The sequence below is a fragment of the Lepidochelys kempii genome, chromosome 1 (assembly GCF_965140265.1).
Source record: "Lepidochelys kempii isolate rLepKem1 chromosome 1, rLepKem1.hap2, whole genome shotgun sequence".
NCBI lineage: Eukaryota > Metazoa > Chordata > Testudines > Cheloniidae > Lepidochelys > Lepidochelys kempii.
The window spans coordinates 199,944,247-199,971,710 of record NC_133256.1 but is presented as its reverse complement, the minus strand read 5'-3'; the positions used below and the strand labels follow the sequence as shown (position 1 = coordinate 199,971,710).

Genomic DNA, 27,464 nt, shown 5'->3' with positions numbered 1-27,464 from the left:
AACTGTTTGCACCTTACAGTGTGTTTTATCTGAGCTCTGCAATTGCCCACCCATTCATCAGATACAGTGTTAAAATTATTTCCATTTGTACTTGGAGCAGAGGGCAATGTGAGGAGTACAAACACTGATCAAAAACAAGAGGAAATACCCAGGTTCCTATGTGCTAAAATGAGCTCATTAGAGCAGATCTATTCTGAAATTCTAATGTTCCTATTTTCATTAATTTGTTGCGAATAAAGCAATGAAAGTACAAATGAAACAGCCATCTCAAGCTACTGGGTTTCCCAATACTTGGCAATGTATCATCCAGCAATAAGTAACAATAATGGGGTTGCCTCTTGAGTTAGTGACTGTGAGAGGTGTACCTGTTAGTAATAAAGCGTGAGGCCGGAACCATGCCATAGTTAAGTCTATCATTTTTCCATCTTAAAAATTCAGAGGCAATGACCCACAACAATGCTGTTTTTTCTGACAGTTCTAGCTTAGCTAGAAAAATCTGTGGACAGCTAAAACTTGGCAAATTAGATCTGAGGTCAGGAAAGACTTTTGTTTTACAAATTTAAAGACCAAAATCTGTTTTAATATTTCCTAAATGTCAAAACAACCCTCTGACCCTGAAACTGACTTGCTGTGGATTCTGTTCGTGCTTCTCTAACTAGAAAACAGCCACATATTTTTTGCCATGAAATGCTGTAGCCTGTTAGTCATTGATTCAGAGAATTTAGAGATGGAAAAGAGCTATTAGCTCAACTAGTCCTCCCCTCTGCCAAAGCAAGAATGGGCATCATTCATTTCGATGGCAAGTGGAGGGAAGGAGACTTATTAACCTTTAACTAAACTTCCAGTTCATTTTCATAATGTACATTACTTCTCATACACTGCTCAGCCCTCTGTGGGTATCATTTCAGAGCACCTACTATTATTTCATAGAAGCATAGGACTTGCTATCATACACCAGTTCAGACCATTGGTCCCTTGAGTCTGGTATACCCTGTCCGGCACCTGAAGTTCAAAGGAATGTGAAAATTATGTTTAATGCACCTGACCAATTGCACAATGCTGTACTCTAAATGCATAAGTCCTTCCTGGGCCCTAAGGTGGAGCCTCTGCAGCATGACATTTGAGTAACTCATCTTATTTTACATAACTACAATAATACCATTTGCCATAAAATTAGCCAGTTTCCATTGCAGAGGGCCAGTCCATTGTGGTCCGTCCCTCCTGCTGCCATTCTAGCATCGCACCTGACTCTCACCCTTCGCCTCATGGGCGGTGAGCCCACGAGACAGGTCCTCATCGCCTTTTGCATGGAAGGCAGGTGCAGTATCTTTGGACTGGCAAATCGGGGTGGTGGTCCCGATCTTTCCAAAAGGAGACCAGACGGTGTGTTCCAACTACAGAGGGATCACACTCCACAGCCTCCCCAACAAAGCCAATGCCAGGGTGCTGGAGAGGAGGTTACGTAAGCCCATTAGTTGAACCCCGGATTCAGGAGGAACAATGCGGATTCCGTCCCCGCCGTGGAACAAAGAACCAGCTCTTTGCTCTCTTTCATGGATACTCAAGGGGTCATGGGAGTTTCTTTTTCCAATCTACCTTTGTTTTGTAGACCTGGAGGAGGCATATGACTCTGTTCCCTGAGATGTCTTGTGGGAAGTGCTGCGCAAGTATGAGCTGCCGGTGCTGCTTTTGCATGCTATCTGGTCCCTCTATTCTTGGAGTGAGAGTTATGTTTGTATTCTTGGCATTAAGTCGAGTTTGTTCAAGGTGAGCATTGGACTCCACCAAGGGGGTGCATCTTGTCCCCACTACTGTTCCCGATTTTCATGGATGGGATATCAATGTGCAGCCGAGCTGTGGAGTGCGTCTGGTATGGGAACTCGGAGGTGACATCTCTGCTGTTGGCTGATGATGATGTCCTTCTTGCTTCTTCAGACTGTGATCTCTGACACGTACTCGAACGTTTCACTGCTGATGTGAAGCGGCTGGGATGAGAATCAGCGCCTCCAGATCAGAGGTCATGGTCCTCTCCCGGAAGAAAGTGGATTGCTCTCTCTAGGTGAGGGGGGAGCAGCTGCCCTTAGTGGACAAGTTCAAGTATCGAGAGATCTTGTTCATGAGTGATGGCAAGCGGGAGTGTGAGATCAACCTGCAGATTGTTGTGGTGCCGGGAGTGATGCAGGCGCTGTACCAGTCCATGGTGGTGAAGCAAGAGCTGAATTCTCAGATGAAGCTCTCAGTTTACAGGTCACTCTATGTCCCCATACTCCCCTTTGGTCATGAATTTTGGGTAATGACCGAAAGGACGAGATCACGGATACAAGTGGCAGAAATGAGGTTTCTCCACAGGGTGGCTGGGCTTGCCTTTCAAGATAGGGTGAGGAGCTCGGCTATTCGGGAGGGCCTTGGAGTAGAGCTGCTACTCTGGATCGAGAGGAGCCAGTTGAGGTGGTTCGGGCACCTGATAAGGATGCCTCCTGAGAGGCTTCTTTTGGAACTCTACGGGGCATGTCCCACTGGGTGGAGGCCCTGAGGCTGGCCCAGGATACGCTGGAGGGATTCTACCTCGCAGCTGGGGAGTCCCGCAGGAGGAGTTAGAACTTGTTGTGGAGGAAAAGGGGGTCTGGTCCTTCCTACTCTCCATGCTGCCGCCACGACCCTCGCCAGGAAAAGCAGCATACAGGAGAAAGAAGAAGAAACCATAAAATTATCCAGCCTTTCTAAATTTTGCCTTTGATGGTTTTTCCCCACTGAAAATCTCCCCTACCCCTTCTTGACTTCCTCTTATTCTTATCCCTTCCAATTCTTTCAACGGTCAAACAGCCTCATGGTGACACTCTGGTCAGTAAAGTAGGGAGAGGAAATGGCTCCTTCCACCGAATAGAAAATGTCATTTGAGAAAGCATTACAAAGCACTTCTCCCACCCCCAAGAGCTATGTTCCCAACCTCTGCTAGTCTGGAAGCATAAAAACAAGACCAGATCCTTTTTAGTACTCTTCACAGGGGAAAGATATATTCAAAAGGTTTATAACTTTCCAAGAAATGAGTTCAGGGCCCAGGTTTTCTTCTGCTGCAGTTCATAATTGTAATTAATATTATTTTGCACTTCTCTATTATCTTCCATCTGCAGACCTCAAAGTGCTTCAAAGATATTAATGAAGTCAGCCTTCTAGCACCCATGTTGGGTAGACAGGTATTATTTTTCCCATTTTACAGCTGAGAAAACTGAGGCACAGATTGACTTGGACCCCTAGTCAGCAAAATACTTAAGCACATGCTTCTTTTAAGCATGTGCTTCAGTCTTGACTCCAATGGGACTGAAGCAGATGCTTAAAATTAAGCATGTGTTTAAGTGTTTTGCTGAATAGGAGTAGATTGAAACTTTAACTTAAATGATGAAAATTTAAGTCCTGATGAAATGGGGACTTGGTGCAGAAAGGAACTAAATGAGCCTCACAACATCATAGGGTAATATTATTCCTACATCAGAGATGGGGAAACTAAGACACATTATTTTCCCAAAAAGAAAAGGAGTACTTGTGGCACCTTAGAGACTTAGAGAGCTCACGAAAGCTCATGCTCAAATAAATTGGTTAGTCTCTAAGGTGCCACAAGTACTCCTTTTCTTTTTGCGAATACAGACTAACACGGCTGTTACTCTGAAACCTGTCATTATTTTCCCAGAATTTTTGGAATAAATTCTGAAAGCTGCTGCCCATGGAATTCAAACTTCCTTCTTTTCATTATCTTTTAAGGTAGTGTTACTTGCTCATGCCCCATAACTGATCCCTAAAGGATTTAACCAGAACCTTTGGATATTGGATAGAATTTGGAGACATTGAGTGCACTGTTCCACGGAGACAGTTGCTCTGCCAATTCATACTTTAAAATTATTAATAATTAAAGACATTCAAATGTAAAAATTTGTAAAAACCTGCTCAGCAATACACTAGCCTAATATAGAGCAAACACCTACCCATATGTAGTTAAATCACTTAATCTAGAACTAATCTATTGATCAAACCAGTTTTTAAAATGAAATAGTTATATCACAAGAAATAATTAATAGTTTAAAGTTTAAACCCATCGGGGCTAAATTCAGCAGTGATCTAAATGATACAGTGAATTGCAAGCTGGACATAAGTGAGTAGAAAAGTACGTGTAAGTGGCAAAATAGTGTTACTTTCACTTATTTTCCCCTACCCCTGCCTTCATCATCATATACTTTCCTGTCAGTTTCATTTTCTGCTACATGGGCTCTTTGCCTCAGCATGCAAGTTCCACTTGTTTTACGAGAACCTTAAATGGAAAATTGGAGCAAGTTTACCTCACTTTGCCATCTACAGTAGAACCTCAGGGTTCTGAACACCTTGGGAATGGAGGTTGTTCATAACTCTGAAATGTTTGTAACTGAACAAAACATTATGGTTGTTCTTTCAAAAGTTTACAACTGAGCATTCACTTAATACAGCTTTGAAACTTTACTATGCAAAAGAAAAATGCTGCTTTCCCTTTATTTTTTTAGTAGTTTATGCTTAACACGATATTGTATTGTGTTTGCTTTTTTTATTTTTTTGTCTGATTGTGTACTTCCGGTTCCAAATGCGGTGTGGGGTTGACTGATCAGTTGGTAACTCTGGTGTTCATAACTCCGAGGTTCTACTCTACCTCCACTTTGTGACCTGACATTTAACTTGCATCATTACTGACCTTACTAATGCATTTGGCTCAATGGGCCCGATTCTGCAATCATTTACACAATGTATATGCCAAAGTAATTCCATTGACCTAAGTAGAATTGCTCCTGATTCACTCTGACATAAGTGAGAGCAGGATCAGGCTGATATGCTTTGCTGATGGCAGGTTTCAAGCCTTCCAGTTTAGAAAAATAATGAACCTATTCGAAAAAAAATTAACCTTCTCTCCTCCAACACAACACAATATATATAAACCAGTAACATTTTCTTCAGCCTGCATGAAGAAAAAATCTCTATCACAAATTAACTCAGGATAAAGAGACTGAAACACACCATCTGACTCCTGGAAATCCAGAGTAGAAAAGGAAGATGCTTAGTCCTGTGCTGTGCATTTAGTGCCATGCTTGAAGCACTGTGATGTGGCACTTAAAGCTCTAGGGGACCTGGAAAAAATGTTACAAATGCAACCAAAACTCTCATGAATATGAGCCTCTTAACAGCAGATGAGCTGGTCTGCAATGGCCTCAGGAAATCCCCCTGGCTATACAGGTCCTTTTTATCTGCTACATTGCTTTGATTCAAAGGGAAACCTCACATCACCTCCTTGACCAGAACTGAGCATACATGAAGTCTGTGATGTAGTGCTTTATTATTTCCTTATTTTCAATTAATTATTTCCCACATCCGTCCCCAAAAAAGCATGGCCTACTTCTACTTGCAGTTCTCTTGCTTCAAGCATACAGAGCCCAATCCTGCAAATACTTGTTATCAGGCATAGTGCTTCCTTTGGAGCCAGATCCTCAACTGATCGAAATTGGCATAGCTCCATTGATTTCAATAGAGCTATGCTGATTTTCACCAGCTGGCCATGTGACCCATCGATTGTAATGGGATTTGAGTGCTCGTGGTAGTAATACTACAAGTGATTCTATTTTTTTACAGGCTCAGGACCGTGTGGGTGTGTCTCTGTGTGTATGTGTATTATTTACAACAAAGAGCAAATCTGCTTGACATTTGATTTTGTTTTTCACATTTCATCACAAACTTGAAAATGAGCTGCATTTGCCAAAATATTGAGCCGCATTTCACACATTTTTTCACTCAAAATGGGCCCATTGGAAAAACTGACATGTTAAACACAGAAAGAAAATGAATATATTGACATATGGCTCTTCTCCTGAGCAAAGAGGTCAGATAACACATCTTAAAAGACTAGACTCCCTATTCTATACCCCAGCACTGATGGTACTTTCACCAATCCCACTAATGCTAGATTCATTAATGGTTTAGGAAGTGGTGTTTTTTGCCCACAGATTATCCTTTAATTTGAGGGGAGGGAGTGTTAAAAAGTTATAAGGAGGAAACATAGAGAAATCTAGAAAGTAATATAAATATTTCTTGTGAATCTACCTTTAACCAGCTTTTAAAGCACTGGGTTTAATTTGTTTATTGGAAACTTTAAAAGTTTATCTCAAAATGAAGATAAACCCATTCAACCTAAAGATGTCTCTGAAATACATAATTTGGATTTTCACGTTTTCTTTACAAATATGGTTGTTTCATAAAATTCCACCAAAATTTTAAAAAGGAAGAGGCATGAAATAATCTGAAGCAGCAAACATTTTTTGGTGAAATTTCACAGAAAAATTGTTTTAATTTTGTACAGATCTAATGTACAATATGTGTGTATCCAATTATTTACAGAGTAAATTAGATCTCTATGTATGTGTGTGTATTTACATATCTATATAGAAATATGCATTCTCATATATATCATTTTTAAAATAGCTTTCTTTCTGAAGTTTAACTTTTTATAATAATCTTTTAGGTGCCATCATTTGTGGGGAGAAAATTCTTTATAATCAAATGTGCTATGCAAGAATTAATGTACCTGCTCTGGAAATTCCCCTAAACATGTTGGGGTAGATTCTCATTTACACTAAGGCCTCCTTACATTGCTCTTTATTTCCTCTTTAAAGCCACTTTACATTACCAGAGTGATTTAAAGGGGCCTAAATGTAAATGAGAATCTGGCCCTTATATAATAGAACTGTAAAAAGTTCTACCTTAGCTGCTATAATTATGGTCCCATCCTGCAATTGACTGTGCACAGTTGGACCCGGCACTGAGCCTAACGCTTAATTACATGAAGGCCCCTTTATGCCTCTCCAGTGGAGAACATGTCTAAGGGCTCTGTACCCTGCTCCCAGCCCCCAGTGTAGGGGATGGGTTGTGGACGTGTTAAGGCATGATTAGAAGACCAGCATGTAAGGTTTGTGAATGTGTTAGCAGGGGAATTAGTTGCAGGAGACATCTAGAACACACTTCACTTGGGCATTTAGAAGAATCTGGGACAGGCCTTTCCTTTAAAGTTTCTTGGAGCAGCACTCTAATCACCTACGCAGGGAAGTGTGAGAGCAAATTAAGCCTCCTCCGTCTCTGAATACCTGCTACTTACTTGTTCATAGAGTCTCTTAAGAAAAATAGAGTTAATATAATATGCTGTGCTGTTTAACCATTTTAATTTTTGATTATAAATACAGTCTGTTGTACTGGTAATTGTAAATGTATTTTCAAACAACAAAAAGTAAAAAATGGATTATGGGGAGGAGATGGGTAAGGAAGGAAGCTAATGATTTCACTGTGTAAACATCTTCCCATGCCTTATTTGAGGCACAGAGTGCAGTGTTAGGTGTCTTTTTTTAATTCTTCCCTGAACGGTGACTGTACAAATGGAAACTTATCTAATCTTGCCTGTGTGTTGGAGTCAGATCTGCTTATTTTAGTGATGTCAATAAGTTTTTACTGCTTTTTGACCCTATACAGCTAAGAAAAGAGAGGGGGCAGGAATCTATTTAGTCTTGTGTCTCATCAACTAGATTGTTTATAAAATCTCTATAGGCTGAACTTTTGAAAATCAATTGAAGGCAATAGGACTGCAGAGATGTTGCTGAGGACATAATTTGCCCTTCAGGATTTTATTATTGCTGATCATGTACAAGAAGGGGAAAAAGACTTGATTCCTAGATCCCAGAGTGAGTTTGCAGTGCTGGCAGTTGGAAAAAGCTTAATTTACCAGTAAAGATAAGCGCATTTGATTTGGAGTCACTAAGAGACAATGAACGTGGAGCACTGGATTATGCTATTTTAATTGAGTCACTTTTCAGCATAGAAGCACTCCATAAGATTGGAGAAGATACAGCAAACGGCTACCATGGCTATTTTAAGGAATGAAGGCAAATTCCTATGAGGAAATGCTTTGGGAGTTGAACATGACCAGTACCAGATGCTTCAAGAACAGGTGCTAGAAAGCAGATCCAATTATGGTACACAAGGGGGTAAGCTTGGGAAGTAAATGCATAGGGTAAAGATGTAGGAATGAACCTGTTCATTGTGCACAAGGGTAAATTCCTTGTAATCAGAAACTAAAGTTAAGACAGGAGAGATGTAGGTTGGATAGCAAGTGTGGCATTTTTCACCTTATTGGCATGTGGATATGTGTGTCAAACATAACAGTATGAGCTAGTAGTGATCCTGAATGGATAGTGAAGGTATCTACATGGAGTCTCATAACTTTTTTGGTAATGCCTGCCCGTAGGCAGGGGACTGAGTATATAGTAAGCAGACTTTCATGTCTTCCTGTCAGAAAGGTTCCTGTTGTTTAGACGTTTATCCCTGTCCGCATCCCCTCCAACAGGCTGTGCAAAGTTAGACCTCTGCTCTGAATAGAAATTACATGGCATAGACTTAGAGCTCTTTACATCTGAAAGACTCAATGATGTCTGAAGGGATAAATTTTAACAAATTGTCCTGCGAGAATATAGTTACACCACTTTTGTCAGGCAGACAGATTTCTTAACTGGCTCATCTTATTTCTTAACTGTCCTTCATTACAAAGCACTTCACTCTTTTTAGAACTAAATTTTCCTCTGTACCACACAGACCTGGTGATTTCTCGTTAATGTGAACTGACATGTGAAATGCTAAATGTCATCAGTGGGATTATAGCAAAAGTTGTATTTATTAAAGAAATGAACGTTGTCATTTCTAGCTCCCTCCTACCCTTCTGTTTTTATTGCATCCCTCCTTTTGGGTCATCTTTGTAACACATTAGGGAGTTGGCAGGTTTAGAGCTATGCTAATGGTGACTTTTGCTTGTGTAAATCGTACCCTTTGCTAACAGGAAACCCATTGGCAATGTTCATATGTGAATGTCTTTCCTCTGTTATATACTTATGCTGTACCTATAGAATGCATACCATGCATCAGGGCTTCCCACCTTCCTCCACTGTAGTTTACTTGTTTCAATTTGGATGGAAACAGCAAATACCACTCAGGCTGATACACTGGACTGTCATTTCAGTTCTCTGGCCAGAACTCCAAGGCACCCTCAATGATTTATATGAAGGAAGAATGATAGTGATAGAGAGAGACAGAAACAAAGAAAGAGGCCATAAGGGTGTAGCTGAATTAATAACTGTGATAAAATCTCCTGAGATGAAGGTATTGTACAATTCTAGACTTGTTCTTGGCCTCTTGCATTTATGCTTCATTTCTGCCCTCAGTTATATAAGTGAAATTCTAATTGAAATCAGTGGCTGTTTGACCAATGTAACTCAGGGTAGAATCAGACCCACTGACAACAGAGGCCTTAGGGCTGCTTTCTACACTAGTAACTATAGGAGATTCAGGAACCAGTTCATCAGGAGCTCATTGTCTGCTAATGAAATACATTTCCTATAGGAGAAATTCACCGAGGGTGAAATCCTGGACCCCCCCGAAATCAATGGCAAAATTCCCATAGACTTCAAAAGGCTTGGGATTTAAACCAGAGTATCTAATACCAAGAAAGTGAACTGAGAAGTCAATTAATCAGGTTCCTCTGATAAATCTTTTGGAAAAAAACGTTCGGCCATTTCTGAGAATGACTTTAGAGAAAAATATGATGTTCTACCAATGTTAAAATTCTTATAAACATTTATTTTAGAAGCTTTGGTGCCTCCATGCTTTGGCGCAGTGACTGGCATTTGGCTGGGAGAGAGAGGGTGTCTTGTAGTCAGGTGTGTTCCTTTTGTTTTCCCCATGAAAATCCTGAATATGACCAAATTATAAACCTCTGAAATTAGCTGTGTGTGCGTGTTCAGTAGAGGTTTGTTAGAGGCTGACAGCTGAATTATCCGAACATTCCGTTTGAATGGAGCATGCTCCATTCCCCTCAGAGCTGCATACTAAGCACACTGAGCATGGTCACCCCCACTGAGAGTGACGGACATGATCAAGCCAAGGGCACTGGACACCAGAAGTGAGTGCAAGGAAACTGCCTTTCATGTGCTCTCAGTACTCAGTCTGCTGGTGCTCACTGCCCAGGGAGCATGGACGAGAAGTAAAAAGCAGACTGATTTGAGTAGGAGTGGCGATGATGGGGATAGGTTGGACCAGGGGTGGGGATAGTAGAAGTAGGGTGACCAGATTATAGGGACAGTCCCAATTTTGGGGTCTTTTTCTTATATAGGCTCCTATTACGCCCCCCCACCCCATCCCAATTTTTCACACTTGCTGTCTGGTCATCCTAAGAAGAAGGGGGAACAGAAAGAGGCTGGTAGGGGACAGGCTGGTGCAGGGGGACAGGAGCAGGAGGAGAAGGGGTCAGGCTGAGGGAGGCAAAAGGACAGGGGAATGGGATGGACTTGGTTGGGGGACAGGAGCTGAAGGGGATAGGAGCAGGAAATATGGGGATCAGAAGGGCCCAGGCTGTGGGGTACATGGTTGGGCACAAGAGCAGCAGGGGACAAGCTGGGGATGGAGGCAAGAGGTTCTGTAAGCATTAGAGCTCCCTCCCTTCAGAACCTGGAATTGAACCCAGGATTCCTGAGTCACAGCATTCTTCTTCTGTCAGCAGATAGCTGTGAAACCCACTAGCAAAATATCTTTCTCATCCCTCTGTGGTGGCTGGTGCACTTTGAAGATAACAGTGTACAACTGCTACCAGTTACTGTGTCAGTTCAAGTGCTAGAGTTCTGTGCTGTAACTCTAAACCTTCCAGTCATGTAAGGGTCAGTATGGTCCCACATGATGAAATTTGATTGTTCAGTGTGGTTTTTTTTTAACAAAACTGGGAAATTATATTTAAAAAATTCATTAAACTAAGATTAATGTTGCAAAATCAAGAACTCAAAAGTTATGAAATGCCAGTAATAATGTTGCCTGTGCAACCCTTTTGGCCCCCTTGTGCCATTATAATATTGCCTAGTGCCATAAAGATATTATGTGATTGTCTTTGATTACATGAGTACATACTATTTCTTCCACTGGACCCCTGACTCAAGTGATCAGGACCTCGCTGTATCTCATCAGAAATGTAGCACTTCTATCTGTACCGAGCCAGTTAGTACCTCATTGGGTTATTAGTTCAGTACTGAGCCAGAGAAAAGAACAGTAGTTTGTTTCATGGCGATTTCTAGAAGCTCCTTTTTTAAAATGGAAGATCTTTTCCTTCTTTGTGGGCTCTTGACTGCACTGTATTTCACTGAGATTTTCTTTTGCACTCCTCAGAAATGACTTCATTTCTGTAGCACAGCTAATGGACATTGCTCACTTCTCTATGGGCAACTGTTCTTTGTGTGAGGGAGGGGGACTTGTACGTTTATCTATCTGTTTTATTCTATTCTGTTTGCTTCTTTAGCGGATCTGTCTCCTTTTGAACGAGATTAGTTCTTTAGATAATCTGTCCTTAGTCAGTGGACAGCAGTTGATGGGCAGAGCTGGATTTAGGGGTAGGTGGGGTAGAGTCACCTAGGGCACTGAATTATAAGTGACAAATGGCCAACCCATCCTCTTCCTGGAGCACAGGGCATTGGGAATAGGTTATAATGCTGTTGCCAGTTATCAACTGTCCACCTACCATATGGCGCATACATACAGCTAGCACTAACCCTGCTGATAGGTTTATCACATGTAGAAAAGATAACTCTGAATTAATTTATAGAGCATGCTTCTTTTTTAACACCCAAAATATACAGTATGAGAGGAGATGCCCAGAGCTAGTCTTCCAGAAAGACAGTCATCTCCTCAGAGTCTTAAGTGTAAAGGATTATCCCTTTTTCTCTCTACCCTGTTCCCACACTTCAGAAATGACCCTGTGTGGCATAGCTGTATCTGTACAAATGGTGATTTACAGCAGATATTCATAAAGTGGAATTCATGGATTTAGTTCCCCATCCCTACCCCATTTGGAATATCTAGAACATACCATACCTCCTGCACATAATACATTTTCCATGTGTGTGGGGGGGTGGGGAAGGGGGGAGGGAATTCCCATCATTTGGATAAATGGATGTCCTGTGCATAGTGTACTGAGGGTTAAACATCTTCTAGTAGTAGCAGTGATGTTACCTGATTCCCTTTTTTCAGACAGAGAGGGTAGCTATTCCATACCTGTTAAAAGTAGAGTTTTCAGAAGTATCATAAATACCTCCCCTGCCTGCCATGCCATACTTTCTCTGCACTGTTTATCACTACAATTAAACCATTTTAGCTGCATCTCAGATTGCAATGCAGGGCAGAATGAATAGATTGGTTTGCACCTATTTGTAGTTAGAAATTTTGCCTTTAAGGAGACCCTGTGCTATGCTTAGGACTTATCTATCCATAATACCTGGGATTGCCTTTCTGTCTACAGCATCCATCCATCTACAATTGGTATCTGTGTCTGTCTGTGACATCTGTCTACCCTACCTAGCCGTTGATTCCAAAGATATACCCTCACAGAGCATACAGTCTCTGCACCTTAAAAGTCCACCTGATCCATCAGGAAAATTCCTCTGAATAACATTAAGTTCTTGTTTTGAAAACAAAACCAATACCTCTAATAACAAAATTAAACCCCTTTTCCATGCTGCAGGACAGGTAGAATTTGAAGGCTCCAGAATTGTGTGTGTGTGTTTGACCACCAATAGAACCTTTGATAGCATGTTAATAAAAAAGAGAGAGGGAATCTCCCAGCTTTTTACAGAGGGCCTCTGTATAATGCCATTTGTATTTTTACTTTTTGTTCAGTGGTAAGTTTTAATAGTTACCCTTTGAGGATTTTCCAGTCTAGCTTATCAGAATACACCAACAGTCTTTTTTGTAATATTCGCATTTCCCCTTTGGTTCAGCCGAGCCCACTGACAGATCATTCAAATTCAATTGTTTTATGTCTAAGCCGAACAGCTAATTAAAGTAGGGATGATTAACCTGACTGGCAGCGTCGCGCTCTCTCTCTCTCTCTCTCCCCCTCTTCCTCTCTCTCACTCTCTCCCTTGCTTTCTCTCTCTCTCTCCCTCCCTCCTGTTCCAATCAGTCTTTTTCTCACTCTCTCTCTCTCTCTCTCTCTCTCTCTGTGTCTTTTGCTCTGTTTTTTTTTCTCTCTCTCTCTCTCTCCCAAACGTGGTCTGCTTGCTGATGGCAGAATGGCACTCGGAGATTTGTGCATTGTGTCTGGTTTCCTACGGGCAGGCTGACCCAGTGCCTCTAGGGACTTATCAATAGACCACTCAGAAGAGACAGAGACAGGAGAAAGGAGGAGGGGTGGGGGGGGGGAGAGAGAGAGAGAATCAATATCAAGAATAGAAGGAGCTCCGAAGCCATTTTTTTTTTTTAAAGAAGTATCAGGACTTGGGAAGAGGGTGACAAAGAAGGTTTTTCAAAGAGGCAGTGGAGGAGGTTCTAATAAATTTGGAAGGAAACAGTTCCCTGTCTTGAGAAAAAAGGAGAACTCCTGGCTGATTAGCATTCACACCAGGTATGAGATGTTCCCTACCCCTTATCACTGTGTCGCAAGCAAGATGGAAAGCTTTTTTTTTTTTTTTTTTGGAGATGGAGCGAGCATTTATTTTGGTATGTTTGTTGTTGGATGGAGGGGGAGAGAATCTGTGGGCATTCGTGTGATGGGAGCAGGAAGAATGGAAGCAGGGCAAAAGAGGGGGTGGGGAGAAGAGTATGGAGTATGTTACTGTGTCTCCTCTCTTTGTGCACTCCTGGGGGGGTTACCCAAGTTCATTTCCAGCAGGTGGATTTAGACGGGGAGTTACTTAACGCTTGACCGCCAGTTTTGAAAAAAAAAAAAAAAAAAAAGCTTCCTATATCTATTAAAGGAAGCTCCAGTTTTTTTTCCTCTCTCTCTCTTCTCTCCCCCCCCCCCCCTTCCTAACCAGACAGCGGGAGGGTTTCTGGCTCTCAGCCAGCCCAAAAGCCTCTAAGTGTTTTGCACTTGTTTCAGGGAGTCGCTGCCCGGGGATTTTTTCAGCATTTTCACTAGAGAACAAAGAGTTCTTTACAAAGGGTAGGGGGAGAGCGAGCTTAACGCCTGAGATATGTTTTTCTATTTTTATTAGGGTGGTTTTTTTCTCCTTAATGGAAAGTGACAGAAGCAGACCACAGAATGTGTGACAGCAACAAAATATATTGAAAGGAGATTCAGTTCCCTTACCCCCCGATTTTATATTTTGGAATAAATCAAAGGAGAGATTGAGGGGGGAATGGGATCAAGTGAGTTTGATATGTTGCTCTTTTCTCCTTTTTTTTAATCTCTCTCTAAATCCAGCTGCTGCTTTGCTGACTTTACCTGGTTTTTATTTTCCCCCCATAAAAGTTATGGTGTAAGCAGTTTGCTTACTTTAAAAAAAAACAAACAAACAACCAGATTCTCATTGGGAAAAAGGGAGGATGCAATGGAAAATAAATAAATGAGTGGAGGCAGAAATCTTTCACTTTCTGCCACTTAAGAAAAAAGTTAGTCATGGCTTGTGGAAGCTGGGTTCCTAAAATACAGATGGGGCACTACGGCATGCATCAATGGCCACAGCTTTTTCCTGGCCATCTTTCTAAAAGTCACCTCTCATTGGAAGCCTCCGCTGTTTAGTGGGACTCAGGGTTTTTTTTGTTTTGTTTTGTTCCTCCTGCTAGATGGGAACATCTCCAGAGTGACTACGTTTCATTTACAAACTCTGCTTAGTTCTCTAATGGAGCCACAGATAAGGATTGCCCAATCGATCTATGTGCGTTGTAGGTTTGTGTTTATGTATGTGCATTTTGTGTCATGTGCATATTCTTATGTGCACTTGTACATGTAATAGACATAGGCTATCACACATATAATATACAAACTAATAGTACAGTTGTGGTAAAGGAGATGCTTGTATATGAAATGTATGCATGCATAGTATACAAAATACACTAAATCCCATGCCTCATGTACATTTGTTCAGATGTTTGAGTACACAGACCGCTGCAAATTCGCAAGCTCAAGGAAATGCTTTTTAAGCTAAACTCTTTCTTCCTTCTTTTATTGGTTTATATTTTCCTTGCTTTGTCAAATTTCAGACCCAAAAACTACATTATTTATCAATCATACAGGAAGCAAGGAAGAAAACAATATATACACACCCAAAAAATCATAAATACACAATGTATAGAACTAGATCAAAGGCAGTTCTAACAATTGTTTCTGGATACAAAATATCATTAATATTAATTTTTTCTTTTATTCATGCTGCATGCCTCTCTTCCAGGAAGTGATCTTTTGTAGCTACATATGTACTGCATACATTTATACTACATTCTTTTTTGGCAATCCCGTGCATTTAATAGGTGCATATTCAGAATTAATGTGTTTACAGAAGATGAAAGGGACAAATTCTTCTCTAAATTACAATGCTTTAAGTTCAGAATAACTTCTTGCAGTCAGTGGAGTTACTCTGGATTTACACTGGTGTAACAGTGGGCAGAGCCTGGTCTGAAGTGCCTCATGGACTCCATAGTTGCGTGTGAAATGCCAGAGTAATGAGAAGTTGGTGGACACTGCAAGAAGTTCAGTGGCCTGTTGACAGACAATTAGAAATGTCAAAAATTCCTTTCTGTTCTGTGGTGTTGGTTTTTTTTAAGCCCTCATTTCTGTCGGTATTCTGGAGACTTTTCCCAGCTTCTGACTTTTCACTGTTTTAATAAAAAGAAAAGGAGTACTTGTGGCACCTTAGAGACTAACAAATTTATTAGAGCATAAGCTTTCGTGAGCTACAGCTCACTTCTTCTGTAGCTCACGAAAGCTTATGCTGTAATAAATTTGTTAGTCTCTGAGGTGCCACAAGTACTCCTTTTCTTTTTGCGAATACAGACTAACACGGCTGTTACTCTGAAACCTGTCATTGTTTTAATGTTTTCTGTGATTTCGTCTCTCCCCCCTTCCTCCCCCACAAAAAAAAATTACCTAGAAAAGTAAATACAAACATGCTGAGAAGGAACTCGGCCTTTGAAGTTTTCCATAGAAGAAGAGATCTCATTACTCCTCCTTCCCGAATATTTTTTCTTTTCTTTTTCTATAACATGCTACATGAGCATTTTGTGACTGCAACCCTGGAGGTGGTGATAGAAGGAGCAGGGTACGCAGTACTGTAATCTACATAAGTCCCCCTCAGTCTCAACTAGAAGGCATCTTCCACCGGCTATCTCCATTTCCAGAAGTACAGTGAATGACGATAGCTGTCTTTCTGGGATTCTTCATGGACCTGACCTAAGAGTAACACATTCACAGTAGAAGAGAAAAGAGGAGGGGGGGGGGATAGAAAACAAGGAAAGAAAAGCTCTTTGAGCAGGAACACACTGGCTCTTTCTTCCTGCAGGCAATCTGCTCCAGCTCCTGGCGACGTGTCCTGCACTATCAGATATCATATGACTCCTTATTTGGACTCCCTTTCGCAGAATGGGCCTGTTAGGATTCTGTTTGTTTTCTTTTTCTTTCATTTCTTTCTCCCTTATTCCCCAGTTTTTGTGTGTGACTGTGTGTATGTTTTCCGTTCATTTTCTCAGCTTTTTGTTCTGATGCTTTATTTAAAGACAAAGCTTTAATTATTTCCAAAGGCTGATTATACTCCTCTGCCAAAATTAAACTTCACTGTAGATTTTTTTTAAAAATACCTCTTTTGGTTTTATTTCGATCATTTACCCCTTTTCTCTCCCTTACTATTCCTCATACATGTGTGCACACTTTTATATATATATATACCTCTTTCTTTTCTACTTTAGTGGGATAAGTTAGGAAGCACCTGTCTTGGTGTAAGGGAGAGAAACACTGGGCCATTGGTTGCTGATTCAGATCTATGCTGCTAGTTTCACTTCAGTAAACTATTTATTTATTTATTTATTTATTTATTTGACATCTTTTATTTATTGCATTTGAAAGCTTCATGGATCATAAACTGTAGGCTGAGCTTTTGTGCGTCCATATGAGCAACAATGGAAGTTCAGAAAGAGGCTGTTAGGAAACAAAACTAGCTTGCATAGGAAATACAGAATAAAGTACAGGATACAAATCAGACCTAGCGTGTGTATGTTACAATGGAAGTTGCCTGTAACAGAGCATTGAGGGGGAGGGGAAGACAGCAACTGGGAATCAGAGGTGTATGATCATATAAACAGTCCTTATGGAAACAGCATTTATTGTAGGGACCTACCTTTTAGCTAAGCGTTCCCCACTTGTGCTGGTTTTAACAATAAATCACTTGTGAGGAGATTATTGTTACAGTTTTCTGAAACTCAATGTATTTATGTCTTTACTTGAGGAGACTTCAAAAACCAGGTTCTGTCTGGTTTGTAGACTCATTAAAGAACTCGTAGCAGTCTTTATAAGAAGTGGACGTTTAGCCTTGGTTTCCAAGGGCCAAAATTTCTCCTCCCCACACTGCTCTACAACCTGCTGTGCGCTGACTGGTTGCCCTCTTCAAGTGGAAGGAACATTTGTATTTTGTATATACAGTTAGTATGCTATATTTTGGATAGATGGTACATGTGTGCATAGACTGTGATATCAGAAATGGGCCACTTTATTATTAGTTTATATTTGAGTCAGCAGATGAGCCCTGAAGTCCCATATGTCAGACATATGTCACTAATACAGACTTTGTTACAGACCTAGAGGTAGCTGCATTTCAGTGTTACCCTACATATGTAGAACCAAATGCAGAGGTCCCTACTCATTTTTTATCCAAATCTGACACTGTTGAACTCAGTGAGAGTTTGCCCGAGTAAGGGCTAAGTGAAAACAGAGTTGGGACTTAAGGATTAGGCCTAACACTTATAACTGGAAACAGAAAAATAATGTTTGTATGCATAATTTCGCACAGAATAACATAGATGTATAATATGTAGCACACCGTCTTTGCAGCAGAGATGCTATAGCAGTGATTGAGATGGCTCTTCCATTCTTAAACCTTATTTTTCATCTTCTCACTTTCAGCCTCAATGGTAATTTTCTGAGAAATATTTCATGATCTGTCTCAACAGTTTGAAGACGTGTTTCCCTTTTTTGCAGTCATCTAAGCATGAATGAAAAAGAGTCTTTAACCACTTAAGACATTTTAAATGTTTCTTTCTTTCTTTCTCTCTCTCTTTCTTTTAACATTTCATATTTAGGCATGTACGTGGTGCTGAATGAATAGCTGGGGTTTGTCTTGGAAGAAATTTGGTTTTGAAATAAATGTTATGATCATTTAAAAATTTTGTACTGTTCCTGCATGGTACATTGTGTTCCTTGTTGCTTTAAGCACGTACCAATGTTCTGAATAGTCAGAGCTGCAAATATTTATTTGCAAGATCATTTTCGTAGCCACCCATGAATCTAGTTGACTTGACAATAAGTAGAAGGGTCAAATTATAGCTGGAGACATTTCTCGGTATGATGTAGAAGACTTCTAAAACCTTTTACAAGCTTTGACCATATGATGAGCTCTGCTCAAACTCTTTATCCTAGAACTACCTCTCCCTGAAACTTTTTAATTTGGTTATATGCAGAGTCAATTATTAAATTGTAACACTCATGTAAATCCAAATAATGTTTTGTAGATGTACAAGTGCATCATGAGATTGTGGAGTCACAGAAAATTAAAACTGAAGTGACAGTAGATGGATGTTTGAAAGTGCAGGGCTGCAGTGGTCTTAGGCTAAATTTATGACTAGTGTAACTCCATTAGTATAACCTGAAGCCATTGGAATTACACCAGAGTTGTGCTTGGTTCAATGTGATTGCTCCCATCTGATTTTTAAAAGTTGGGTCTGACCATTATTTGGGTGGGTAATTGCCAATGAGAAATCAGTTAGTGTAACACATGTATCTATAGTGCACCAGATTGTGCTTAGGATGACTACTGACAATAGACACTGATTCTTCTTTAGCATGATAGGTTACCCTGCTGCCTTCAAATACCAGAGATCAATTCATGGAGGTTAAGTCCATTAATGGTTTTTAGCCAGGATGGGTAAGGAATGGTGTCCTAGCCTCTGTTTGTCAGAGGGTGGAAATGGATGGCAGGAGAGAGATCACTTATCATCACCTGTTAGGTTCACTCATATAATATCAGGGTTGGAAGGGACCTCAGGAGGTCATCTAGTCCAACCCCCTGCTCAAAGCAGGGCCAATCCCCAATTTTTGCCCCAGATCCCTAAATGGCCCCTCAAGGATTGAGCTCACAACCCTGGGTTTAGCAGGCCAGTGCTCAAACCACTGAGCTATCCCTCCCGCTGGGGCACCTGGCATTGGCCACTGTCGGTAGACAGGATACCGGACTGGATGGACCTCTGATCTGATCCAGTATGGCTGTTCTTATGTTCCAGTTAAATTTCTTGGTGAAATGAGTGCTGACAAGTAAGGATAAACTCATTTAACATTTTGCAGAACATGGAGTTCCTCTGTTCTGTATTTGCCACATTGGGGCAGGCTTTGCAATTTTGGTTTATTTTTGTCAGGTTTATTTTGCATTTATTTATTAGATGAGTTTATTATTGTTATGGGTGAGATCATATTTTCATCCTAAGCACCAATTTTCAGGGGTTTCCACTTTCACAATAAATAAATAAATCAGAGCTGAAGTGTCTAACATTTGTTCTCAGCTCAGAGGTGAATATTATTTTATCTTTAAACCATGATTTGATGACTTCCATAGCTCAGACATAGGTTAGGGGTTTGTTACAGGAGTGGTTGGGTTAGATTCTGTGGCCTGCGTTGTGCAGGAGGTCAAACTAGACGATCATAATGGTCCCTTCTGATCTTAAAGTCTATGATTCTATGAAAAAATAATTGTTTTGGGTTTTTTTAGGACCGGGCAATCAAAGACACTTCTGATTAATTACTAAAATACATTTTTTTCTATTTCTATTTTAATTTTTAGTGTTTAATAAAAATATAAGTTATAAGCAACTAATTTCCTTAAAGTAATTACCTTTACAGTTTTTAATCTAAAAAAATCCAACAAATCCATGCAATGGTTTCTGTAACCACTGTAATTCTGCCACATTGCAGATGCCACTCTCCTCTTAACACCTCATATATCTTCCTTTTCATAAGCCTGGGAAAATACTTAGGCTTCTAGCAGGTGCCCAAAAAAAACTCAGATCCAAACACTCCTGAACATTTGGAATCATAGGGAATCCTGGTCCATATTTGGTGGTTTGAGTCCATCTGTGTTGAAAAAGATAACATTTAATTTCCAGACTTTTGTGCAGTTAAGTTTGCAATCATAGCATTGCATTTAAGATAATACATCAAAGTGTGTTCCTGATCCTGTTCCCACTGGAGTCAATGGGAGTGGAACTGGATCATTTGGATAAGATTTCTCATGGCATTTTCCAAAAACTTATTTTACGTCAGATGGCCTTTACAGTTTTGACTGTCTGGAGAACAGTGAAGAAATTAGTTACCTAGAATATTTTGTGTGCATTCTCTTGAATAGCATGGATCATTAAACGCTTTCACCTGTTAATCTCAACTACATATCCCATAAAGTTTGAAGAACTAGTATGAGAAACAATTTTTATTCCCTCCCCCATAAAAAAATTGTGTGATGATTTTTCTGGCCAGGAAATACCAAAGAAAATGGTGTGTGCATATGTAGGAAGGTGCCAGAGTCTTCTCCAGTGAGGAGATCAGCTGTTCTTGTCTTTCTTTCTTTCTTTTAATTTTGTTTGTGACTTTTTTTTTTTGGCTTGCTGAAGCATATCCCCATAATCTTCAGAAGCCACAGCAAATTCCCAGTGCCACAACAACATTGTACAGCTGGAGAGAGGAAAACAGAGCTGATCAGCTGCAGGCTTCCCCACTAATGAAATGAGCCAGCAGGCTGCTCCGCATTTTGCGTACTGTTGCTGCCTGTGTGCTGCAGGGCCATAAGGGTGTACAGTACATGGAATTTTTCCCTCTGTAACTAATTACTTTTTCCCTCAGGGTCCAATCTTGCAACCGCTCTATGCATGGAATTCCCACTGAAGTTAGTGGGAGATCTGTGTCCTGAAGGCATGGTTGGAATGGGCGCTCATTGATCACATGGCCTCTCCTGCTAACACAGTTGAATGTCCAGCCTATTTATCTGTTTTTTTCTGAAGGAGATATTCATAAGGAGAAAATAAAACACATAGTGAGAAACGTAAGCCTGCATTTTGCAGCCACGCAACCTTGTGTTTTGTTCCTTTCAGCCACAATCAGGCTTGGCCAGTATTTGATCTGGAGGACCTTCATGACATACAAGAGCACTGCAGAAAGTGGAGTCAGTGACTGAGTAGGGGACACTGTTGTGTCTGATCAGTATTGAACTAATGCCCCAGCGTGATGGTGGGGGGGTGATCTCTGGTGTTGGAAGTGCTGTCTTTTGGATGGAATGTAAAATAGAGATCTAGGCCATTTGTGTCCTGTCTCAAAAGCCTCAGTGGGTGTGGGAAATTGATGGGGCTGGCAGTGAAGGGGGGGGGGCAGTCCCAGCAGCAAGGGAGGGGACATTTGCTGAGGGAGACCAGGTAACTCCTCCCACCAGCAGGAAGCTCTGGTACTAATTGGCCAGCATTCCCCAGCTCCCAGGATTCAACCTGGACAGGGACCATGTGGAGTCTCTCTCAGCTCCATTGCAGCACCCTTCCCCCTCAGCTGCCCAATGGGTGTCAGAGAGCCTCGGAGGAGAGGAGCTACTTGGTGTCCCTCAGAGAGTGTCCCCTCCCTCACTATTAGGACTGTCTACCTTCGCCGCCGGCCCCATCAGGTTCCGCCCTCATTGAGGCAGGTGGTTAGCATTTGTGTCCTGACTAAATATCAATTCTGGTCATTGCATTCTGCCTCCTTAAATTCCCCCAGAAGTTACAATTCGATACAGTATTTTTCTACACTTCCTGATGTGAACTGATGTAAAAGTGTTGCTGGGTATTGTTAAACAGCTGCCGGGGGGATATGATAGAGGGTTATAAAAATATGACTGGTGTGGAGAACGTAAATAAGGAAATATTATTTACTCCTTCTCATAACACAAAAACTAGGGGTCACCAAATGAAATAGGCAGCAGGTTTAAAACAAACAAAAGGAAGTACTTCACACAATGCAGTCAACCTGTGGAACTCTTTGCCAGATGATATTGTGAAAGCCAAGACTATACGAGGGTTCAAAAAAGAACTAGATAAGGTCATAGAGGATAGGTCCATCAATGGCTATTAGCCAGGATGCACCAGATGCAAAACCATGCTCTGAAGTGTCCCTAGCCCCTGTTTGCCAGAAGCTGGGAATGGGCTACAGGGGATGGATCACTTGATGATTACCTGTTCCATTCATTCCCTCTGAACCACCTGGCATTGGCAACTAGATGAACCATTGGTCTGACCCAGTATGACTGTTCTTACATTATCTCCCATCCGGAGATTGCTGCATTTCAAAGATGAGTAAAATAAAAAATTTGGGAATCCAATCAGGATGTAATTGAAACAATAATATTCGCATTTACACACTGCACTTCTACAGCATAATTTGAATTAAAGATGACAAAATGCTTTATAAACATTAATGATTTAAGTTCCACAACACCCAGGTGATGTTTGTAAATATTATCTCCATTTTACAGATGAGGAAACTGAGGCACAGCGAGTTTTGAGTGACTTGTCTAAATTCATACAGCAAATCGTTGGCAGAGCCGGGAAGATAACTTGGGAATCCTGGATCACAGGCCCATGCTCTAACCACTAGGAAACACTGCCCCTCCAAATGTGAGTTGTTATTTACATATAGTTTCTCTTTCACATGAACTGTCATCTATTATATTGCCACATTTGCTAATAGTTACCAAAGCTATTTGTGTTTTAAACAGTGATTTGCACACTCACAGCTCCGTGTTTATTTAACCATGCAGTGGAGTCATTATGTTGAGATCTTGGCAAAAGTAGTAATGCTTCATAAGCTCAAAGCACTGTATAAATGATATAGTAAGTTACAGCAATGCCATAAATCCAAAATTTGGAACGGGTCTAAGCAGGGCTTGAAAAATCCATTCAGCTCGGGCCAGTAGAAAACATACCTGGGTGATTGTCAAATCTTCAGTTCTTACACTTCTGTGTTTTAAAAAAATCTAGCCCTTATGGTTATGAAGATAATCTTCCAAATGGAAATTCAGTTTAAATCAAAGTCCTGTTGATTTCATAAGTCTGCAGTCTTATAGCTGTGTTGCTGCTGAAAGCTTTTCCAGCCTTTTTCCAAGCTTCAGAGGGGTAAAAACTGACCGGTCTCCACAGTTTTTGTTGCTGCAGGTGGGAACTCTAGTGAAGCTGACAAGAATTGGGTCAGTTTCAATCTGAGGCTCTTTGGGAAAAGCTCTGAGTGGCAGCAGCCATGGCAGGCACTGGGACTGTGCACAAGTGAGGACCACCCAAAAGTGGAGGTTGTGGAGGGGAGTATATCAATGGAGATACCCATCACTGCCACTCTTTCAACAGCTGGCAGGCTCTGAGGTGGGAGAGGATACCCAAGAAGTAGGAGAATGCTCCTAATAGTCAAAGGAAGCTGAGTGGTTTTTGTTTATCAAACACTTACTAGCTGGAGGCTTCAAAAGATAAGACTGCCAAACAGAATCCAGAGACAGCAAGTTGGGCAGTATCTTGGCTTCTCCCTGGGGCATGGATTGAAATATATTCATAGATATTAAGGCTAGAAGGGAGTATAATGACAATCTAACCTGACCTGCAGACACAGGCCATAGAACATCACGCAGTGATTCCCGCTTCAGACCCATATCTTCTGGCTGAGCTACAGAATATCTCTTAGAAAGACATCTAATCTAGATGTATAAACTTCAAGTAGTGGAGACTCCACCACACCCCTAGATCATATGTTCCAATGATTAGTTATCCTCCCTGTTAAATATTTACTCCTTTTTTTCTAGTCTGAATGTGTCTACTTTCAGCTTCCAAGCTTCACTGAATCTTGTTATGCTTTTGTCTGCTGGATTAAAGAGCCCTCTGCTGTCAGAAATCTGTTCCCCATGTAGGTACTCATAGTCCTTAGCTTGGTCCTCTGACTGTTAGATGTCTGCTGAACTTTTGAAGCCAGATGTGCAATTGAAGGGTTGGGGGTGAGTGTATAGGTAGAATTAAGTTTTGGATGGGGAGGAGGGTGTAAGGGTATAGAAGGGGAAGGTGATTGATGGGATAGAAAAGAGAAGCAGCATACTTTGGAAGAGATTTTTTTTTCCTGGGTGAGCAAGGTGGAAAAGAGAAAATTCATAGAAAAAGGTGGAGGTCTCACTGGAGAGAAGGAAAGGAAAAGGGATATAAGGGGTTGGAGGGAGAGAAAAGCATTGGAAAGAGAGAGGGAAAACAATGTGAAAAGAGATACATCGTGAGCTATTACAGGCCAAAAAAAGAGGGGGAAAACGTGAAATGAGCCAGTAGTGGTCAAAAGGTACAACACAAAAGCATGAGAGACAGAGTAACTTTTGTTAAAAATATAGCAAGATAGTTGACAATGTTATAATTTGGTACAGTGCACAATAAATGTCAAATTGTTGTTTTAAAATGAAGGGAATGTGGCTTTACATGTATATTTCAGCCTGGCTAATAGGGACTTAGGGCCATATTTTTAAAGGTGTGTGTGTGTGTGTGTGTATATATATATACACCTTAAAAAGTACAGCCCTTAGGCTCCTAAGTCACTTAGATGCTTTTGAAAATGATGTCTTTAGTGCTCAGATTAGTAGGGGACTCGTACATTTTTCAACCCGTGGCCTGAACACAAATGCCAATTTGGGGAAATTTTGGATCTCAGTTTTGTGACTTGGGCCCATCACTGCTCAGGATTACAGTCCTAGCCTTCAGGATCTAACAAAAGTGAAGCTGGGTTAGAAGGGAGAAAGCATTTCTTAATACATAGCTATCTTCATTAATAGGAAAGGGACCAAAGAAGTGAGTGCTCCAACTAAATCTGTCTATGTGTAAATGTTGTTTTGATTTTCAAGTTTGTTCTGGCGTGAATACCTTGCTGTAGTACTGAAATGGTATATTGGCTTTCCTTTAGAGAGCATATTCTGGTGGTTAGGCTAGAGGATTCAGTCACTGATCTGGCTCCATTCCCAACTCTGCTACAGATTCAGTGTGCAACCTTGTGCAAGTCATTTCACCTCTTTGTCTGAGTTAATTTAACTATAAAATAGGACTAATAGTTCTCTACCTCACAGGGGGTTCTGACGCTTACTTCAGCAAGGCTTGTACAATGCTTTGAGATCATTAGATGCAAGGTGCTGTAGAATGGCAAAATGTTATTAATCTTTGCTTCTCATGCAGTTAAGTATAGAGAAATTGGAATACTTAGCTCTTTGCCTCTCAGACTCCCAGTCATGTCTATCTTGTATTTTTATTAACTTGTAAAATAAGTTTGATAACGCCTGTCAGTAATGTTATAAGAGTACTGTGTGTGAAGGTAATAAATTCCCCACACATTGAAAGTAATGTAATACCACTCTTCTCTTCTTAAATCTTGATAAGATCATTTGGCCAAGGTAGAACTAGGGTTGGCTTCTATTCAGAAAAAAATAGCATTTTTCAGAAGGACTTAGATTTCCTCTTGAAATCACAGGCCTGAGTCCTAACCAGACCAGAAAAATAAAGAGGGTGAGACCAAGTAATAATTTCTAAGCAGCTACTATAGCAGTGGGGGGCAACCTGCAGCCAGGGACCACACATGGCCCGTCAGGGTAATCCACTGGCGGGCTGCCTGACAGTGTGTTTACATTTACATGGCTGCCACAGCTCCCCATGGCCGCAGTTCGCTGTTCCCGGCCAATGGAAGCTGCAGGAAGCAGTGCGGACCACAGGGATGTGCTGGCCACCGCTTCCAGCAGCTCCCATTCGCTGGGAACAGCAAACCACGGCCACTGGGCACTGCGGGTGGCCGTGCAAATGTAAACAAACTGTCTGGTGGCCCGCCAATGGATTACCCTGACGGGCCGCAGGTTGCCCACCACTGTACTATAAGCTAAACACTGACACTGCTAATCTGAACCAATCTGTCTGATTTTTTAAGAAGATACGTGCTTTTGTAATACACTTAAAGCTGTAAAAAGCAACCCTTCAACCCGTCTTTGTATGGCTGACATGTCTCTGATTTGAATGAAGTCCATGGAAGTAAACTCCACGACACTTATTCCTTGCTAAAAACTCATATCTGGGTTTTCTTGTTGATTGATGAATCACTGAGTGTTGTACTCCAACACCTTTCAAACAATGCTATCCCAGGGAAATTGTGTGAGCAAAAAAAGACTCAGAGCAAAAAGTATAACTGATAAAAACATGAAAATCATTTCTAAAACCATTACTGCCTGTCACTGGCATTGTGAGGATTTACATTCTGCTTAAAACAATTTAAAAAAAGGAATGATCAATATACTTGGGTCCTAAACTAACAAGGAGAGAACAATTTAATCCATTCCCAGTGCTGAAACCCAACTTTTACCTGCACGAAGTACAGCTCCAGTGTTTCCATATACTGTCCAATGAGATAGCTAACTGGAAGAGCTGGTGAGGGGAGGGTGAATGGTCACTATTTGCCTCAAATTTTTTTGAAACAAATGAAAATGATCTAAATATTACGAGAAATGTTTCCTTTTCTTGGCAAGAAAAAGAACACTGAAATATTTTTGGTTTAACTAAAAAACAAATATTTGTGTCAGGTTTTGGTTTTATGTTGTTTCTGTTAATTTTTTATGTGAAAATTAGTTGCTTTTTAATTTTGATTAAATGAAAATTTCCATTAAAAATTATTGTTTGGAAAAAGTTATTTTTATAAATAAATTCAAGTATTAATTTTTACCAGTCGCTATGAATGGTCACTTACCATAAATAACTATCAAATAGTGCACCTGACAGAGTAAGCTTGATGTCAAGAAGAGTTGGTAGGAGTAGTTACTTTAACCTTGTTAATGTGAGGTTGGTTTGGGTTAACAGTGTGGATTAGGAAAATGACACTGATTGTGAGGGTCATTCATTGTGAAGAGTGTAAGGAATATGATAGCATCACTTCCTGTGCTGCTGAATATCACGGGGAAGGGGAGTATCTCCTGCTGAGGTGCAATCCAGACCAGTGACAGGTTGTGTTACCATCTGCCCTGCAACCCTGGGTGCCTCTCATTGCTTTGCTGCTGTAGTGCCCACCTGGGTTGCTCACAAACAGCCAAGCAGCACTCTGAGCATCTGTGAATAGCTGCAGCCCTGGTCCAGCAACTCTGACCCCAGCAGCTCATCAGGAACATACCAGCCACACTCTGGCTTCCAGTAGCCTTGGTAACCACTTGCAGAGTAGCCCCAACACACTCCCAGTCCTGGATTTTCACCCCAAATGTGTGTTCTGCACTGTCCAGACCTCTCCTGGACAGTTCAGATATTATAGGTCCATTGCCTCTGTAAGGGATCAATGTACAACAGTTTGCTACTATAATTGGAGTTAC

General features: G+C 40.9%; 1 protein-coding gene across 17 annotated transcripts in view; it reads left to right on the top strand.

Annotated features, from left to right (window-relative positions):
* The window catches only part of ZBTB20 (zinc finger and BTB domain containing 20), a 663,010-nt gene that overhangs the window by 514,594 nt on the left and 120,952 nt on the right, over positions 1-27,464 (top strand). For 13 of the 17 annotated variants that reach the window (XM_073308827.1, XM_073308823.1, XM_073308794.1 and 10 more), the window contains one exon: positions 22,599-22,740. The gene's annotated coding sequence lies outside the window, so the exon portion shown is untranslated. Of the gene's footprint in view, positions 1-3,148; positions 3,195-13,269; positions 13,481-14,715; positions 14,736-22,598; positions 22,741-23,909; positions 24,011-27,464 lie in introns of those variants that run through there. The other 4 variants (XM_073308766.1, XM_073308813.1, XM_073308817.1 and 1 more) reach the window with 4 other exon arrangements.